The sequence below is a fragment of the Puntigrus tetrazona genome, unplaced genomic scaffold (assembly GCF_018831695.1).
Source record: "Puntigrus tetrazona isolate hp1 unplaced genomic scaffold, ASM1883169v1 S000000846, whole genome shotgun sequence".
Lineage (NCBI taxonomy): Eukaryota > Metazoa > Chordata > Actinopteri > Cypriniformes > Cyprinidae > Puntigrus > Puntigrus tetrazona.
The window spans coordinates 673,687-691,132 of NW_025048446.1; the positions used below are offsets into that span (position 1 = coordinate 673,687).

Sequence of the window (17,446 nt, forward strand, 5' to 3'; positions counted from 1 at the left end):
AAATTCAAACATAATTCTACTATTAAAAAAAAAAAAAAATATATATATATATATATATATATATATATATATATATATATATATATATATATTTTTAATATAGTTATATACTTTTTTTATTAATATTTTAAATTATATTTTAACTTGTGATTTTGCCTTTAATAAAAACTGAACAAATATAGTCTATTTTACTTGTTTCCTTTGCAGTTTCAGGTCAACTAAAACTAAAAAACATTAGAAATGTTTAAAGCTTAATTTAAAACATATTTATTTATTTTATTTTAATATCACGGTTAACTTAATTTAAAAAAAAAAAAAACCTATTAAAATTTAACGTGGATTATTGTGTGCATGAAAATTGTGAAAAAAAATAGTTTAAAAAGAGAATTGTATTATTAAACACACTGTAAAAATGATCTTTCGAATTGTAAATAAAACGCGTGATGTATTACTTGCTGTTTCTTTGTTTCAGTGAAGTATCATTTATTTTTACCAACGCATTTGTAAAAATAGGCTAGTAATATAATAATTATAAAAATTATGTGTGAATCAGTGTTGTTTTTGTGTAATGATATATATATATATATTTGTTTGTTTTTTAATTTTTTTTTTTTGCTTGGTCTATTAATTAATCGCATCTAAAATAAAAGCTTTTGTTTATGCTTGTGTACTGTGTATATTTATGCATACATTTAAGAAAAAAAAATTATTTTTATTTTTATATATATTTATTTATATCAATTATATTACTCTAAATATATATATTTATATATATAATATATATATATATTTCAAAATACATAATAAATGTACACAGAACACACACACACATATATTACGCAAACAAAAACTTTTATTTTGGATGCGATTAATCATGATAATTTTTTTGACAGCACAAATTTTCTTGTGTTTTTTGTGTCTTTTATTGTACATTTTAATTCAGTAAATTTATTTATTTTTTTTAAAGTAACAGAAATGATTTATGGTTTTAGTTTTAGTTTACTACACCAAAGAAACAAGATAATTGCATTGCTCATTTTATTTGTTTAAAAAAAGTTTTCATCTCAAACGCTGAGATAAATAAATACATATTTAAAAATTTCAAATGCCGCTGCATCGACGCAATGATCCGAGAGCGCTGGTAAGCATTTATCATTTTTATTGTAAAATTGAAAAAAGAAGAAAGACAGAAAAAGCCCCAATAAGCATCATTTATACATATTATGTCAGAAATGATAAACTTAAAGTTCGTACATAAATATATAAATAAACCGATGCAAATGATTAAGTTCTAATAATAAAAATAATCAAATAAATTAATGAGCCAAACAATAAATAGATCACCGTAATTAATCCTTTTACACATTTAATTGTCAAAGCAGCAAGTTCAAGAGGGAAGATAATGGGACAAAACTGGTTCGTTGTTGTTCAGAAAAGAAACGAAAAGGAAGGTTTGCTCCCCTAAAAACTCATCGTACAGACGTTACAGGAACATCTGCTCGTGTCCACACTTCCCTCCATAGCATTTAAACATAGATTCATTATTTAGCTTACATCTGTTTGTATATTGTGCTAAGAAACCCTAAGATATAACACAATCATCCATAGCGGAGCCGACCCGAGCTGTTTTCTGCCGCCGGTTGCGTCCAGGTCTCGTCGAGCCGACCCCGGACCGTCCGCGACAGAAAACAAAAAGCGGCGGGTAGCTTTACGCGCGACTCCCATTGTACCTGAAAGAAGCGTTCTGTGCTATCAACGTCCCCAGCAAATACAGATTTCGCGTGAGTACCGTCCCTTCGCATTAAATCGTCGCCTCTGGAACATCACACCAGTAGATTGCTCTATAACCATTTTCTTCTGTACAAAAACATTCGGAGTATTGGCTGGAACAAATCATTCCGTCAAAGAGACGCGGAAAGGAAAAGCAAACGTGGATGGAAAGCTTGAGGTTTGTATGTTCGGATACCGTATGCAGCGTCGGCTCTAGCAGAGGACTATGGCAGTATATGGGGAGCATGAAGGAAGAGGACATGGCTTAGTTCAGGTAGTAACATCGTATGAATAAAAACACAGTTTGTAAAACATACTCCCAAAGTAGCCCGAACCCTGAAGAGCGTGTCCAGCGAGTCCAAACGCGCGCTATGTCTCCATGATATCCTTACTGCATGATAGCACGCTTAAAAACTACAACTAGCGTGACCCCCGCTAGTCGCCTTGAAGCTTTGACCGTTACCCGAGGAGGTACTGGTTGAAAACCGAAAGCAAAAAATGGTGCATTTTATGTTTTCTATGACTTTTACTACAAAAATGTCTCTCTACGTCTCTAGCAATTAGCATGCACAAAGAGTGATTTAAAGAACTATAGGCAGGGCAAGCTATGAAAGAAGAACTAGTTTTCTCTTTTTTTGGCAATAAATAGAATAAAAATTGAAGTAGAGCATGAGAATTCATGTTTGTACAGCATGTATGTTAGTACGAGCCACAGGTTTCGAAACATCTGCACGGATCAGGGAACGGAATACTGTAGTGTACGCTGTTTAATGCACGCTGCAAACACACACACCGCTTTTTCCGTGAAACGTCAGCCTGCGATTCAGTATATGCAATAGTAAGTTTCAAACACACTGTAAAAATGATCTTTCGGAATTGTAAATAAAACGCGTGATGTATTACTTGCTGTTTCTTTCTCATTTTTGCAGTGAAGTATCATTTATTTTTACCAGCGCATTTGTAAAAATAGGCTAGTAATATATATCATTATAAAAATTATGTGTGAATCAGTGTTGTTTTTGTGTAATTGTATATATATATATATATATATATATATATATATATATATATATATATATATATATATATAATATATATATATATATATATATATATATATATATATATATATATATATATATATATAATATATATATATATATTTATTTTTTTTTTTTTTTTGCTTGGTCTATCAAACAATTAATCCCATCTAAAATAAACGTTTTTGTTTATGCTTGTGTGCTGTGTATATTTATGCACATATAAATACACACACATGCATGTATACAATTCAGAAAAATAGGTTATATTTATATTTGACATATATTTATTTATATCGATTGTATTACTCTAAATACATATATTTTCAAAATATATACTTTATGTGTGCGTACTTATAAATATACATAATAAATGTACACAGAACACACACACAAGTATATTACATAAACAAAAACTTTGATTTTGGATGCGATTAATCATGATTAATTATTTGACAGCATTTTGTGCATTTTATTTTAATTCAGTAAATATTTAGGTTTTTTTTTAAAGTAACAGAAATAATTTATGGTTTTAGTTTAAGTTTTCTACACCAAAGAAACAAAAACACATGGCAAGTAATACATTAAATTACATTTTTTTAAAGCATGCTTCAATAAAATCGTAAAATAGTTAACAATAACCCTATTTGTTATTTACAATTCCAAAAAAGCATTTTTACAGTGTATAATACTGTAATATTTGAATTCATTACTACGTGTTTGCCAGGGTATTGCTTTGCTTGCAGTGTATTTAACAAATGTGCTAGAGAAAAGAACGGGATGCATACTGCAAAAATAGCATGAGGGGTATGTTAGTGTGCTTTTCCGAACACATCCATGATCTCGCCGGGTCCCGGTTTAGAAAGATCTCACCGCTTAGCAGTTCTGTTTTACAGTATTTAAAAGCAGAATGAATGGAAGATGTGAACGGAATTGTGCCCTTGAATGTTGATTATATAGTGACCTTCCGCGGTGATCGTCTGATCTGAGTTTAATTGAAAAGCTGCTCCCTCCCTGATCACTAATTTGAGTTCAGACAGACAGATGGCAGACGTCCCGCTTGAGCGACAGGAACTGGAATGTTTATGCAATTATTAGTGTGTGTGTGTGTGTGTGTGTGTGTGTGTGTGTGTGTGTTTTTTGAGGACCCTGCTGGACTCCAAATAGTTTTTATGATCAATTCGGTATTAGGGATGAAATGGTTTTTTTTTCAATTGTATGCATTTATACTTAATATAGTCCATTTTAACAATTGCATTTTACAATTTTACATTTTTAAGACAATTAAGGACATTTTGTACCGAATTCTCATTAACACAACGAAAAAAAAATCTCATGCTCATTATATAACAAAACTGAAGGTAAGTACTGTATTTATTATTACTAAAATAAAGCAAATAGCAGACAAAACTGCAATAATGATAATGATGACACGTAATAATGGATTTTGCATTACGGTAATGAGAATTTGAAAAATGCGCTTAATATGTCGCTGTGTGTGTGTGTGTGTGTGTGTGACCCTGCTGGACTCCAAATAGTTTGTATGATCAATTCGGTATTAGGGATGAAAAATAATGCATTTTTAAAATTGTATGCATTTATACTTAAAATAGTCCATTTAAGACCATTACAATTGAGTTTTTTTAAAGACAATTAAGGACATTTTGTACCAAATTCTCATTAACACAACAAAATAAAATCTTATGCTCATTATATAACAAAACTGAAGGTAAGACAGAATTTGTTATTAATTTAAAAATATTACTGTATTTATTATTACTACAATAAAGCAAATAGCAGACACAACTGCAATAGTGTAATGATGACACGTAATAATGGATTTTGCATTACGGTAATGAGAATTTGGAAAATGTGCTTAATATATCACTGTGTGTGTGTGTGCGAAATAATCGTTTACAATAATAAATGTATTTATTTATGCTATACATATATATGACACATAAAAAACGTATTTAAATTCATTAATTTCGCAAAAATGTATTTATTGTATCATATACATGTACAGCATAAAATCTTAATTTATTTACAGTTACTGGACCTGTTGAATAGGTGTGCGCCCGTTTCTAAAGCGAGACCCGTCATAACTTATTCGTGTTTTGTTTCGCCTCATCGTTCGCGTCCACCAGCGATCCGCCCATCAGAGCAAATTTCCGCCTTAATATTAAATCGCGCACTTCGTTTGACCCGTAAAGCACTCAAGGTCCACTTTGTCCCCCGAATATCAAGCGAGAGACTGACCGCTTTTCGGCGCCGTCCAGCCGTATCGGCTTGAAGAAAGCGCACTCCTGGACGAGACGCAGCGCTTCTCATGTCCTCGACCGAATGTTACCGGGACGCCGGCGCGGAGGAAGCGTCTCTTTGTCGGGATCGGAGGACGCAAGCGGTCGGGCGCGGATCGCGGCAGGCTGTGCGCGGGAAAAATCCCGCTCCCAGCGTAACGGCTTTGGTCCGAAAAGTCGGCGGAAATGACATCTTTTAACTTCCGCCACGCGGCGTACTTCTAAGCGAACGCGAATGCATTCGCGCTTTTGCATCCGTGTGCGCCGCCGAGCCGGTGAATGACACCGGAAAGGCATATCCGGAAAGCATTCGGCTTTAAAATAAATACGTTATCGTGTTTCGCGGTAGTGATGCGGCCTCGCCGGTCTGTTTCTGTACGTTTTTCACACTATTTTTCATACATCACACCACTCCTGTCCTTCTTCTCGGTCGTTTAGGCCCGTAACCGTGGCCCGGCTCTACATAAGTACTACGTTTACATAGGCATGCACAATACAGTGTAACTATGAGCAATTACGAAGTTCGTTTAAGTGTAATCACACATGAAATACCTGAATAAAGCATGAATAGAGGAGAACTACCGTCTTCAAAAGCGTCTCTCAAGGCCATTGAAATGTTCAGAGACTGTGTGCTGCGTTTTACGGTTTGATTCGTCTAATGTGAATGTTCTAGAAGGCCCTTCCGGCAAACAGCATATTAGTGTAAGCCACTGAAACGAATTCAAAGCTTTTACTATGGCACGTTTTAGGCTGCTTCTAAACGAAAGGTTTTCCTGAATTCTAGCTCAAAACAGCCCCGCTCTCGCAATGGAAACCTGCAAAACGACTTTCCGTGGCTGGTTTTAACCTCGTTCGGGAGGATTCGGTAAAGATTCGTCAGACGCCGTACAGAAGCAGCTGAAGCTACAATGCAGTTAGATATCGTCTTAAACAGCATTAAATACTTAAACGTGCGCATTAGCAGTAGGCAAGCTAACTGACAAAATACGATGTGATAAAAAAACGCACGAACTGACAGTAGAAAAAATTATGATAATGTAAAACGTATTTGTTGTTAAATAAATAAATACATGAAACGATAATAAGAGATGTAGCTTGGTACTTGGTAATCTGACAAAGTCAAAATTTAATAAAACTAAACTAATAAAATAGAATAAAAATAAATAGAGTTGATCGAAATGTATTTAAAAATAAATAAGCAATAAAAAGATTTAAAAAAAAAACAATAGATTGAGATATTAATATTATCTTAATATTAATTAAGATAATTAAAAAAAATCTTGCAATTTTCTTAGTAATCTGACTAATACAAAAAAAAATAAAGCCAAAGAAAAAACTAAAATAAAATAATTTGTCAGTGTGTTAATATTTATTGAGGTTAATTCGAATGACATTAAATACAAAACAGATCGTTTGCTATTTTATGAAAAGATAAAATAAAATAAATATATTGAGAGTAGCGTCGACATAATCGCAGTGCCCTCGGTAAAAAAAAAAAAAATCTACAAAATAATAAAAAAAAAGATAGTTCAATAAAGCACAGAAAATTTTGATGCAGACTTTATGAAATCCTCGATCCTCAACGTTAAAAACAGCCACTGGGAGTTTGGGTGGTGCACGTTTCCCTGTGAATCTGTGCAGCTCAAAAACGAGAGCTGTTTTGGCAAAAATATCCGCATGTGCGCTGGCTGTGGCCGTTTGTTTACAGCGTGATGCATGGATTAAACGATACCGCGATGAATCGAATGCCCTGTTCTCCACCCGGCAGCTTTCTGAAACGAGACGTGGCGATGAGCGGCGATTCAGAACGTGCCCAAATCAATATCAACACACTTCATAGTCTATAACAAGAGCCTAAAATACCCCACTAAAGATAAATCTATCGACATCCTTTTGCGCCCATAACCTGGAAACTAGTTTTTCGCCAAAGGTTTTTTTTTCAATAAAACACACCCCGAGTCCCCGTAAACCTACACTATACACCCTGAATTAATTGTGTCTAACTCTTAATTGGCATATTATATGAAGTAGCATGTATGTAGCGTAAGATAATCGTTCGGTGGTAATATTGTACACGGTTACGTTACCGACAGAGATGAAAAAGATTTGGTCCTCTGGTCCCTACGGGTGAGAGAAAGAGAGTTCGTTATACTGCGTCAGTGGCATATACACATTTTTATCGTTAAACCCTCATTGTTCCACGCGATTGAAAGCTACGGCCGTCTTTTGATATGTGCATGGATCCGCCTTTTGCCTTGTTTTTTTTTTTTAGCCAACTCTAGCGGCCATGCACGGTTCTTCCAAAGTGTTCGGTGTGTAGCGTTTTCCAAAAGAGAAAAAAGTCGTCGGTTCGTTTTGTCTTCGTCGCTGTCGTCCCCCCCGCCTTTCATCGCCGTCCAGACACGCGCTTTCGTTAAATGCGATATGCTTCACGGGAACTCCCTTATGCGCTTGTTTCTCCGCTTTGTTTGCTTCTTCGTGTGTTTTTTTTGTTGTGTGTGTGTGTGTGTGTGCGTGCGTGCGTGTGTGTGTGTTTTTTTTTTTTTTTGTTTAGTCTTTTTTTTGTCCCGTGTTAGTTTTTCAAGAAAAGTTTCCATCCGTCAAAACGTCAAGACTACAACTGTTCAAAACCTGAGAGAGAGAGAGAGAGAGAGAGAGAGAAGAGAGAGAAATGTCAGAGTTTGACTCGGGAGACAGACAGCGGCAGCAGAGGAGGAAAACAGCTCAGCTACGCTGACAGCTTGATACCTGCGTGTCAAACCCGGAGCCATCAGGCACAGCCGGAGCCGTGTGAAGCTCAAGCTCGGGCCTGCGCTCTTGACATCGCATTAAACGTGATAGAAGCATCCGGAGAGATGACATGATACAGGTGTGCCGTGGATTGCATCATCTGCTCCGCCGCTTTAAGAAAACATTTGACTGTTTGCCGGGAGAGTTTAGCGGAGAACTTTGCAGCTTTTAAGGAGATGACTTCTTTGGGCGCTCCAAACATGGGACGTGCGCGATGCAGACATTTGGATGATGATAATAACTGTTTATTATGTCTCGATGCGGCCCGTTGTAATGGATAAATTGGCTGATATTATAATAATAACAAATTAATTAATTTACTTTTTTTAAGTAAAATTTAAACATAACATCAATTCAGATGACTAATAATAATAATTATTGTTATTATTAACAACACCATCCACTAGACAAATAATAATAATAATAATAATAATAAATCAATTATTTTACATTTGACTAATAATTATTAATAATAACCATCATTTCTAATTACTAATAATTGCTAAAGTATATAAAAAGTTTATTATTAACAACAACAACAACAACCATATACTATAAAATAATAATAATAAATCTAAATGTTAACATTTTAAATGCTATTTTGTAATGTTTTTATTTTTATTAAAATATAAAGTATTATTGTTTTTACCAAAATACTTGTAAAATCATATACTAAAATATTATGTAACAATATGTATTATATTGTATATATTATGTTACAAATATAATAATAATAATTATATTTTTATTCAAAAATACAATTATTAATTACTAATAATTATTATTAATGTATACTATTATTAACAAAATGTATTTTATATAATTCATTTTTGTTCCATTGTATTTTATTTAAAATATACAATTGTTAATAATTACAATAATTAGCAGTGACTAAATTACTAAAGTGTACGCTTATTATTATTATTATTATGATTGTTATAATTTTATTATTAATTATTTCATATAAATATACTTATTTAAATAATTTTTCACAATAATATTATTTTTTAATGAAAATATAAATATATTGTTGTCAAAAACACGAATAATCAGACAATAATTTAAAATATGTAATTTATAATAATAATAATAATAATTATTATTATTATTTAACTTCTTTTAATAAAAATAAAATAAAATGATTGTTGTTATATAACATCAATTATGTTACATTTATAGATTATAAAAGCTTATACCTGGCATACAATATTGTGTTGATAAAGAATATGCGGTTTGAAATGGGGAAATTGGGGATAATTGCAGTAAATAAACTAATATTATTACAAAATTGCAAATTGTACCTAACCTCAACGCCATGCTTTCAAAATGATCTCCAAGCAGAACATTAAAAAGTTCACGAATGAACAAAAGCAACTGAAACCGGGCTTAGTTATTAGAGTAAAAACCACAAAATAACCACTATCAACGCCGTCTTGCAAAGCCTAACATATTACGGTGTGATTTGTGTTACAGTCTATGTAGATCATCAATACAGGGATGATATATTCCACACAGATCTCAATTAAATCAGGCATCCTGAGTGAGTCAAGACAGCCGAACACTTTACATAAGGCTGCGGTACATTATGATGGACAGCTCCGGCTTGATTCAAATATTGACTTTCTGATGCGCGCCTACCTCTCCTAATGGCTGAGAGTGCACGTATGCATCCCTGGCTGTGGTCAGTGCGGACGGCTGGCATCCTTGGCCGTTTCAGCTGCACTTTCAAGCGTTTCATGCCGATCTGGAAGCCGTTCATGGCCTGGATGGCAGCCTGAGCGCTGGCGGGGTTATCGAAGCTCACAAAGCCTGCAGACGAGAGAAGAAACCCGGCATCTTACAATCCCTGCAGCGCAGCGGCCACAAACGTCCAAGTTGACTCATTTTTAATTCATGCGGAAGGAAATGGACAACAAATCCTCAAGGAAACAAACAGACTGAGAGGACTGAATCGAATTAAAACTAATGGGAGCGAAAGGAGAGATTTCTGCACAGGGATGGTGTAGTGTGAGGGGAATGAATACAAATATGTGTAATTCCAGACAGCCAAGGCTTCTGGGGTGAGTGAGGAGACCAATAAACCTTCATTAAACTCACTACAGTCTCACACACACACACACACACGCGCGCGCGCATCTGGGCTGTGGCACATCACGGGCGGCATGGCACCCTGGGTCCAAAATTAACATTTGGCAAACGCTAAACGCATGTTAAGATTGGCTTTGGCGTGCAAATAAAATGGGTTAATTGCCAATTGGCTGGTAATGTTCTGGGAGCTGAAACCTAACGCATGATTTAAGTGACAATATTAGAATGATAGCGCAACATTAGATGTTTATAAGGAAGCCGTATCCTTATATTTCTTATTTTTTAGTAGTCAGGACTCTGAGTGCCAACTAAACTATAATATAGTGAACTATATATTTTTATATTGACAGATTTGTGTCGCTGTCACACACACACACACAAATACAAACAATTATAGTGCTGTATATATACATATATATATATATATATATATATATATATATATATATATATATATATATACAGTATGTATCTAGATTTAGATGTACTAGATATAAATTAGTACTGTTCAAAAGTTTAGGTCAAGTAAGATGTCTTCTTTTCACGGTAACACTATGAAATATTAATATAACTGTTTTCTATATCAATGTATTGTAAAATGTAACTTATTGCTGTGATCAAAGCTGAATTTTCAGCATCATTACTCATATTCTTATTACTCTTCAGAGTCGCAGGATGCTTCAGAAATCATTTTAATATGCTGATTTGCTGCTCAATAAGCATTTATTTAAAATAAAAGTATTTTCTTTAGTCTTTGGATCAGTTGGATGCATCTTTGACCACGAACTTTTAAACAATAGTTAGTGTGTGTGTATACATATATACAAATATATATATAAAATAACTGATGCAGACATGCAAGTGTATAGTAGATATAGGATGTGTTTGACAGCAGGGAGGCGTGTCTGACCGAAACATTTGCTCTGATTGGTGGCTCGGTCCATGAACACCTTTGACGAGATGACAGATCCAAACGGAAGAAACATCTGCATTAGCTCGTTATCACCAAACTCCTGCGGCAGGTGATAGATGAACAAGTTGCAGCCCTCGGGACCTGAAACAGACACGCACATATTCAGTAAGCCGCGGCACGCGTGAACGTGTATTTTTAGACTTTACGAAAATCATGGAACATGACGGAACTCCCGAGATTTATTATTTATTTAGTGCAACAGTCAATTGTTATAGAAGCTTGTTCTGCAACATGAAATAAAAAAAAGAAAGAAAAAAGTGGAAAAAGCTAAAATAATCATAATTATGAGGGGGAAAAAAATTGAATTGTGACACGAATTCAGAATTATTTCTAGAGAAGTCTGAGAACTCACCAAAGCCAATTGCGACCTTCACAATTAGAACTTTTTATCCAGTTTTTATCTTGCAAACTTTTTTGATGAATTGTAAAAAGATTGAGGTAAAAAGTCTTATTTAGCATTTGCACAGGCAGAAACTGGCTTCCGTAAAATATATAAATAAAAACTAGGTTTCATTTACATAGTACAAATAATAATATTAGCAGTAGCACTGACGGAGGGTCATCTGAAGCGCTCTAGTCTTTCATTTTGCATTTTGTACACCACTTAATACTATTATTTTCCTTATTTAATTTTTTTTTAAGTTAAAATGCAGCGGGCCAATCAGGAAACATCCGACGGTGATGTAATTGAAACTGAAGATTAGCTAGTGCAATCTTCACAGGGAAGCAGTCGAGCCTTTGATACCTTGAAACAGGACTATCTAATCTGAATTTCATTGGCTGGTAACAGCACGGGCGGGCTGTGGGGATGCCCGTCCACCAGAGACTCTGAAAGACAGTGATTGGTGAGAGATATGAAAGCTGTGATTTGTGTCACTCACCTTCCCGCTGCTGCTGCTGCTGTTGCTGGATGATTTGAGCAGGCTGTGGCAGTGTCTGACCTATAGGGGTCAGTGTTGTGGCAGGATATATGGCTGCAGATATATGCATAATCATACATGAGAGAGAGAGAGAGAGAGAGAGAGAGAGAGATACAGATGAGGCAAGAATAAGGACAAGACGAAGGTTGACCTTTATATGCTAATGAAATATGACAGGATCACAGTGCAATGAAATCTGAAAGCACGTTCATCATATATCAAACTGATTTAAAATGACAGATCTCTAGGCATCCGTATGATAGCTGTAATATCCAGAAAATTCAAATACAACCTGAGGTTTCAATCACAGCAAAGTCACCTAGCAGCAGTAACACTCCGTGAGGAAAGTTATTTTCGAAAACATTGACAGCATGCAATGAAAATCTCAAATGAGAAAGAGGCAAATGCGATATCGCTGGATTCTTCTAGACAACGCTGAAATTAAACGGAAATAAATATATGAATTTTACTCGGGGCCTCCTGCTTCTCGGATGTTTCTGTTTTGAAAGAACACATCTCCTCTAGTTTCAGGGGACAACAATGGCCTAAGCTGTGCTCATTTTTCAAAAATATATAGTAAACAACATTTCTGAAATCTCAAATATGTCAATTGTTTCTCCCAGACAAAGATTTGATTGAATGGAAAATGGCAAAAAAATTCTCCCGATAATTCCACGCATACCTCTTCTAGTCTAGTTTCAGCTCTCAACAATGTCTGAAACCGTGCTTTTTTTTGGCAAAGACATTAAATCTGGAACACCTCAGTTGTTTCTCCTAAACAGCGAGATTAAATTGAGAACAAATGAGAGTTTCGCTCAGATGTTACTCTTGAGAAAATGTGTTTAATATATTTGAAATATGGATGTTTTTCTTACAAAACACACATGGATGATGCCTTTATTCACACCCCAGAGCTGATCGGGGCACGTTTTATTATAGATGCATGCGCTTTATTTGACGTCCTGTGGACTGTTCAACAGGAACACTGCTGACTGCAATGATAAAGCTTGGAGTAGCAAGGAAAAGATTCGTCTGAAAGAAGAAAGTCATATACACCGAGGATGCCTCAAGGGTGAGTAAAAACTCAGGGGTGAGCTAACCCTTTAAGCTAATTTGTTCTCCATTTAATCTCATTGTCGTCTAGGGGACACCACTGAGGCATTTCAGATATTAAACATCTGAGAATCAAGCAAAAGAGAAATTTAGGGTAAGACTTTATTTCGACAGTCCGCTTTAAACAGTCTACTAACAGTAAGTAACTTTATATCGACTAGCAGTCATTAGAAACTGTCTGCTTAATGTCTTCAAATCGGAAACAAGTATATGTCAACTTATTCTACTAACCCCTAGCAGTCTACTCTGAGAGTTAGTAAACATGAAGTTGCAAATGAATGAGAATTAGTTAACGTAGCAACTAAGTAGCAGAATGTCTAACGTGCACCATCAAAATAAAGTGTAAAGCTATTATTTTTCTCTATTTAATCTTAGCATTGTCTAGAAGAAGACTAGAGTTGTCTAGAGTTCTCAAAACTGTGCTCCAATTCAAAATGATTTCACAGCTCTACCCTACTGAGACTCAAAAACGCCCCTATGGGTTATGAAAGGTTTGGTTTGGCAGTCTCTAAGAACGGCACGCATAAGGTCAAAAACACTTTCATTTTATTATAATACGCAGATGATTCGCCACGATTGATTTTTGAACCTCCTCCTTTGCCTGACTGGTCAATTTCATTTAAAGCAGTGCGCCGCTCTGCTTTGTGTACAGCCATTACCAGCAAAACGGCTATTTTTGACGCTCCAGAAGCATTTAAAAATGACTCGTTTCAATGATTCAGAGTCCACTCTTTCTTTCGAGAGACAATAACTTTACACACGGTGCACTTTCAGACTGAAAACCTTTCTTTTTTCATTCCCTTTCGCTACACGAAAGCTCATTTTCGGAAAAAATCCATAATGGGGGCGCTAACTGAGATGTGTGCGGTACCTGTGTATTGCTGGACGCCCGTGAAGGCCTGCTGGAGCGTGTCGGCTGCGGTGGGGCTCTGGGTGGAGTACGGCGGCAGGCCGTTGGTGTACACCGCCTCTACCGGATGACCGTTGGCTTGGTGAGGAATTCCGCTGAATCCGTTGACAATGGGAGTCACGATGCTCGGCACGGCGGAGGAGGCCAGATTAGCCGGCGGAGAGCTCAAGCCTGCGGTGAGACAGACATGTCCACACTGAACTTCACAAAGCCCGAATCACTTTTAATTACTGCCGTTTTAATGATATTGTGCTGTTTCAACTCAATTCTCCGCATCGATTCTACATCCCGATTGATTCCACGTCAGAATGCGCTGACAGCTGATATCGATTCGGCACGCTGTGGATGTAACCAGTTTATGCCTGCGGGGTAAATTCAGCCATGATCTGGGGTTTCCACACGTTCTGAATTCTAAGTCAATTGCACTTCGCAATACATGCGATGCTTTCCTGTAAACAAACTAAGCCACTTCCTGTGAAGTGAATCGGTGTTATAGATGCTGATTTTTTTCCTTTCGTTAAGGTGATGGAACAACTGTGCACTCCCGGATCTTGCGGATAACTCCGCAGATGTCCGTGGATTAAACTCCAAACACACATTTGGTTATATTTACAATGCTTTAAACTGCCAATAAAATATTTTAATCTCAGATTTTGCACTGTTTTTCTTAGTATAGTCTTAGTATAGTTTCTTAGTCTAATTCTTAAATCAAGATGCAGTTATTTTAGAAGTAAAATGATTTCAGATATTAAGCCTTGTTTTCTAAAAAACTGGTCAAAACTTGGTGTTTGTGATTAAAATGTATCAGGGTTAGAAAAATTAACTTAATACCAAGCGAAACCAGATTTTCCTTCTTGTGCAGTCTTTTTAAAACATAAACTTGCTTAATTTTTATACCATTTAATAACAGAAACGGAAAGAAAAAGCGAGTTTCTGATTCAAAATACAAAAAAATAGTCAAAAGTCTATCACATATTTTTGTTTTCAACCCCAAATCAGCTCAGAAAATTCAAAAACATTTTTCTATTTCAAGAACCCTTAATTATTCTATCGCCGCTTTTCACAAAAATACGAAGCAGCATAGCTGTTTGTAACATTAATAGCAATCAGAAATGTTTTTGAGCAGGTGATAAGCATATTAGAGCGATTTTGAAGGATCATGTTACTTTGACGACCGGAATATTGATGCTGAAAATTCAGATTTGAGCACAGGAATAAATTGCATTTTACAAAATATTACAACTGAAACCTGTTATTTTAAAATAATATAATATTTCAAAATATTACTGTTTTATTTTGTTTTGGTCAAATAAATGCAACCTTGGTTAGCAGAATAAACTCAGAATTATATATATAATAAATATATATATTAAAATCTCACTAAAAGTGCATGTTTACGAGGAGCGTGGTACAGCAGCTGTGTACGGCTGGATGCTGAAGCGTGATTATGCACATGTCTGATGCGCTGCTGGCTGTATCTAATGTTGGACAGATCAACACGCTTCAACTTTACTGTCAATCAAATCGTAGAAGAGAAAAACAGCTCGGTTAGCCCTAACACAATCCAACACACGGGAAAAAAAAAAAAAAAACAATAATTCCCCCGGAAAATGAATCATTCGGTTAAAAAGAAACAGCTACACGCTACGCATTGTGCTCCGCATGCAAGGAATATGGGAGCCGATTAGGCTGCAAAAAAGTTTCAAATGGGATAAACAGCGCTCATGATGAAATAGCGGAGAAATACAAACACCTGAGAGAGCCAGAGAAATATCATCATCTCTCCTGCCTGCTGTCTTTGTGTAGTGCGCACTGTGTTTTGTCGACTTTGAAGGGTGTCTGCTGGTCTCTCTGAGGACTGCGCTCTTTAATGTCTGATCTACAGTCGAATGAAAAGAGTCAAACCAAACACGCGGTGTGTTTCTGGGCTGTCCGGTCTTGTGTAACACTCTTGTTAATGGGGGAAAACCCAGCTTAAGATGGCAGATGGATTCTGTAGCTTATATGGTTTCTACTAGTTCAAACTGGTTTAAGTTACCGAGTAACTCATAGACCATCTCGGTTGAGCTGAAGACATTCATAATGTCCTGTTTGAAATAAATACTGAACTTTTTATTAGTCAAAGATTTCCGAAAATGCACTTGTTTCACAAAAATATTAAGCAGCACGGATTGATTAGAGCATTGATAATAGTAAGAAATGTTTAAATAATTTCTGATTACATTCGACTGGAGCGATGTTACTGAATAAGTTATTTTTGCTATATATTAAAATAGATCAAACATACAGTAATAACATTTCTCAATATTTTCATTTGTGCCGTTATCGATGAACTCAATGCAGACTCGTCGAGACCGCATAGCTGCTACACATCTATATATCTTAAACCGGGTTTAACCGGATTTTCCCGCAGGATTGGGAAAAGCAAAGCGCTAAAGGAAGGAAACGAGAGTAGAGAGTGTTAATAACACCGATCTCAAACACCTGAATTCACACTCTCTGTGAAACACTGAGCTAAACCCAGACTCGTTTCAGTGAGCTAATTCATGCTTCGAACACACACAATCAGCGCATGCTAACAAAATAAACCGAAAATCACAGAGGAAAAAAAATCTGTAGAAAATTGCAAAACATCATTCATTCATTCAGCCAGCCTTATTTTAACACTTTAAAAATGTTTTTTTTTGTGTGTAACATAATTCAGGGAATATTAAGTAGTTGCTTATTAGCATGCACATTACTAGAATATTAGCCATTTATTAGTAGCAATTAAGCGCATATTAATACCTTATTAATGCATGATCTTGTTCTACATCCCTAATCCTACCCATTGCCTAAACTTAGCAACTAAATATTAATTATTTAGAAATTTATTCAGTCATTAGTTAATAAGTGATCTAAAGTGTTACTTTTTTCTACTGAGTTGCAAGTTGAATTGTTTTTTATTTAATTAGGTTATTTATATTATTTTTTTTGTTTTGTTTTTTTTACTTAATTTTTTTATAATTTATTTTATTAGTTTTAGTTAACAGTAACAATAATGCCACCTTCATGTTATTTGCAAACCTAAATGACTTTCCTTATTGTGTTTAACGTAAAAAAGATATTCTGTGTATCAGTAAAAATGCAGGTTTGGAACAGCACCGAGGGCGAATAAATGATGCCAGATATAATTTTCGGGTGAAATATCCCTGTTAAAAAACCTTTTCGCATACAATAATTGAGCGCCTTAATTTTCAAAGTCATTCTGGCTGAAAATTCTGAAAAGAAATGTGCTGCTCCTGGCCAGAAAAAGCTGCAAATAGGACCGGATTTTATGCTGACAGTCGAAAGTCTGCTTTAGTCGCAAGACTAAAGGAAAAAACAGAAACTGTGAAATCTTGCCCGACAAAACTTGAAGTCGCTTCTGGGTATTGTGTCTGTACAGCTCTTGACTGCTAGCTAAACAGGTAATGAGTGGATTTGCATTTACTGTTGCAGAAAAGTCGTATCACAGCACAGATGTAGCCAAATATTTACAGAGCAGGAATCACTGTGTGTGT

At 35.4% G+C, this 17,446-nt stretch overlaps 1 pseudogene; it reads right to left on the minus strand.

The window, feature by feature from the left end:
• Window positions 1-9,582: 9,582 nt before the first annotated feature.
• The window catches only part of LOC122335701, a 132,750-nt pseudogene continuing 124,886 nt past the window's right edge, over window positions 9,583-17,446 (minus strand).